This window comes from Tuber melanosporum, assembly GCF_000151645.1.
Source record: "Tuber melanosporum whole genome shotgun sequence assembly, scaffold_320, strain Mel28".
Taxonomy (NCBI): Eukaryota; Fungi; Ascomycota; class Pezizomycetes; order Pezizales; family Tuberaceae; genus Tuber; species Tuber melanosporum.
In genome coordinates, this window is record NW_003298998.1 from 28,423 (window position 1) to 32,625 (window position 4,203).

Consider the following 4,203-nt stretch of genomic DNA (forward strand, 5'->3'; position numbering starts at 1 on the left):
ACATTGTGGCATCAGAAGCTAGAAGAGAGGCAGTTTGGTTTCACCATCTTGTCAGAAATCTCATTGCTGTGAGCTCTTTTACTAAGTCCTCTTCTACTCCAACTACCATCTATACTAACAGCGCTGGTAGTCTTACCCAAATGGCTAATGTATCGCATCATGAGAGAATTAAACACATAGACATAAAGTACTACTATATCTATGATATTGTAGAACAAGGGATCGTCTTCTTATGTCACATTTCTATACAAGATATGTCAGCTAACATGCTTACCAAGCCACTTACGAGAGACCTCCACTGGTGACACATGAGTAGGATTGGGATGGAGACTATAGTTTAGATAACGGTTTCTATGAGATAGTTTCTTCCTTTCTTTCTTTTATTTGAAATGAATTTTTTTTTTTTTTAGTTTACTTTACTGGTGGAATTGTAACTGAGAGTAAACCTTTCCCCCTTGAGACACTTTTGGATAGGGGGTTTTACTGGTGCTCAATGACATTCGGGAACTTTCTTTTCATTTTCTTTTCTGCTATTGTTTTAGAGTTTCTACTTTGTTGGCTAGTTCATTCATTTTCTCTTATAGTGTTACAGAAGAGGAGGTGTGTTGAAACATGCTTCTGATACTACTATGGTATCACACTACGATAGACTTTTTCCTTTACATCAAACTCTATCACTAGTCTATCCCTAATACCTTCTTGCTTCTTTCTCCTTTTTCTTTCTTTTATTATTATTCACTCGACCTTTTATGTCTCACTCTCAGCAGTAGATGGTCAGGGTCTTTTGCTCTTCCTGTTGAGATAGTCAAGCCCTTGAGTCTCTCAAGCAATCATTCACTTCACCATATCTTCGTTCCATTCAATATTCTCACAGCAAAAAAACCCCAAACTGCACGAGTGACTGTTCATGACGTACACTAAGCCGCTACAAAAAAACGAGATGAATCTATGATACCATTATCATAAAACCTCGACGTGGTGTGTAAGCCCCAACCGAGCCGGGTTGGATAATATCTCACCGCGCACGGAGGCGACTATCCTGCGTGGTGCGTAGAGTTGGACATGTCTTCAGGCGCATTGGTTAATTAATACGGTATGGAGCTGGGGGGTAGGTAGGTGTGTATTAGATCGGAAGCCTATCGCGCTATATCCGGTCTTTGAAATTCGTTGCCAGCACAGACCAAGTCCGGTATCATAGAGCCGGAGCCCCCGGGCACGAGGAAGCCCGTAGCTATAAGGCAAAATATGGAAAGCACGAATACACCTTTTCTCTATGATACCATTGATGTTTTCCTGATTCTACTTTTTTTTTCACCCCTCCCAACCCCCTTATTTAGGACGCCGAAACCGCTCTGGTGATCATCCTGGGTTGAGAAGAGTTTTGGAGCTTTCGTATCGTACATAGTCTTTGGTGCCGGCTTCAATATCGTTGTAGGAGTTTAGTGAACCTCGATTACATGACTAACAACGTCGGCGTGAACGGTGGAGGGTTTAAGGAGAGGGAAATAACTGCTTGCACGTGGTCGTGGCCTTTCCTGTACGGTTATCGGAAGAGAATAGAGGGTACTAATAGGGGGTTTTTCTTCTTCTTCGGTTATTTGACAGAATACCCCTCGGTGGCGCTGAATTTCACAAAATGCCAACCGGAAAAAATGTTCGATAGAGTGCCCCCCTCCACACCTTCCCATAAACCTTTAGTGGACCACATTGAAAATCCGGCCCTTGGTAAGATGGTGAATCAAGATCGACAATTGTAGATCTATGTAGTTTTTAAGGTATTACGCTAATAGACAGTAACAAGAACTAAGTATGAGATTGTTGGCATGTCTGGGAATAATGACCAACTTTATGGTAAGTAGAACATCGGGAAGGTGCCCTACTAGCAGTTTCTCCCCCAATAGTAGTCATACCAGATAGGTGGTCTCCAACTCTTCTTCTCTTTTTGCTGGCCTTCCTCGAGGTACCTGGATCATGGGTGGTTCTGGCACTGATTGACTACATGCCAAGCTATGGCCGAGCCGAAACCTATAGGGAGAGCTACAGAATCAACTTACCAGTTGTGAATATTGAGCAACTTTCTACATTTGTAGCTGAAGAGAATTTTGGCTTTCTTGAAAGCCTAGATGCAAAAGCAGAGCAGGTGGGGGGGATTAGTGTTGGGTCAGATTTGGTGCCTTCCGGAGATGGTATATAACCGCAATTGTGTGAACACATGGAATATCAGTGTCAAAAAAGTGATGGCAGGTGCATTTCCGTGACTCCAAATTGACAGTATATCCTCTAGTACTATTAATAGTACTTGTTACTAGTACATCATCGGGACCAAATATTTGAACGGTATACTGACAGACAAACTGAAGTCCATCTTTCAACTTTTCAGTTCCATAGCTGATTAAGAGAGATCCTCCAGGCTGCAACCAGGCTTCCGCTTTCTCATAGCGCTGATAGTGGTGATCCATTTCCTTATGTCAAATTCCATTTAATATTGTAAGAACTGGCTGTTCTCGCTCCTCCAAGTAGATTGAATTCATGCACTCTACAATATTAGAAGTATCATGAGTGTAATGATGGCCAGGAAAGTAGAGCAAAGAAAAGAGCTCTAGCCTAATATCCTTAATATATGATGCAGCTTTTGGCTTTAGATTGGTCAGGGCTTTCATGTGTTTATTAAATTGAGCTGTATTGGATGATCATGTAAGCTTCCAAAATAGGTCTTTAGCACCCACTCCAAAATCCTTTTTCACATTCTCGCTGATATGCTGACAACAATAGGCTCTTATAGTCTTATTCAGAATCTGATCAGCAGCTTTTAAGCCTTTATCCTGATCACTGATAAAGGTAGTTGTAGACTCATTAATTTCCGAGATCGCACTATTACTGAATATTAACATAAGTCTAGAAAAGGTAAACCAAATTCACAGTACCTTATAAGATTGTGAAGAAAGTACTCCCATGAATTCTGATTCTCACTCTTGACCAGAGACCTTGCAAGTAGTATTATATGATTATTGCCATCAGTTCCTACAGTAAAGAGAAGGGTTTGATGAAACTTTGACTTGGTAAAAGTGCCATTGGTAGCGACAATTTTGGGAGATCTTTAGAAAAGGTACCAGCTAGCAGAAGGGCTGATGAATAAGCGTTGAAACTGCCTACTCTCTTGGCAGCAACTGAGGTGAAACTGACCCATTTGGTCAACCTCAGAAAGTTTCTGAAAGTAAGATGACAATATGCGAAATTGTGCCCTCTCTAGACTGATATCTTGACCATTAAGATACTGTAAAACCTTATGCGCTATAGGATAACTGATACTAGCATTATAGTAAAACTGCATGGCTTGTTGAATCTCCTTAAACCTTGTATTCCTGGTTATTGCAGGAATTTTAGGAACAGCCTCATGGAGGTAAGCGAACTGACTTGAGGAAGCACAGGATACTGGTACGGCCCCTAGGCAGGTGGTATGCATTGGATTTAACTCAGTTATGATGACTCATTTCTCCTCTCTCTTCCATATTGCGTAAACATGAAATAGACAGTCAGGTGCTGAGCGACATTTTACTACACACCTTGAACGGTCTGATTTCTCGATTTTTATCACAAAGCTCTCTGCAACCGCCTATTTGTGAAGTTGTGCTTTGAAGTCAGAGAATGTCTCAAAGGATTACTTTGGTAATAAAGCTATAATGAGACTACTGGAGGATATAAAAGTGTCGCAAGTGTAGTAGAAGGATGGAGCTGGAGATGGAAAGAGATCATTAGGTTTATAGCAGTTATTACTTAGGAACAAATTTTCAATAGGGTCTGGACCCTCTTGTCTTCTCTTATGCCGTATTGCAACCCACAGAAGGGTACTCTATCAAAAAGATTTTCCAGTGGGCATTTTGTGAAATTCAGCGCTACCGAGGTGTATTTTGTCAAATAACCATTTTGTTTTGATAGGGGATAAGTTTGTGAGTTACTTTGAATGAATGACTGGCCTGTCTGAAGTCAAGTACTTCTAGCTTAGCATTACTTAAAAGAGAACCCAGTAACTGAACCGATATATGGACACTGTGAATGTTTACGAGCCCGTTCTGCAGGTAAATCTACAGATCAAAAATGTGATTGAAATATGATAAACTGATGATTGCAGCCATCATTAAAATTTTATCTTGTAATCCAATAAAGGAGTCTCCAATGTATGTCATCAGCTTGAGTCTCTGTAAT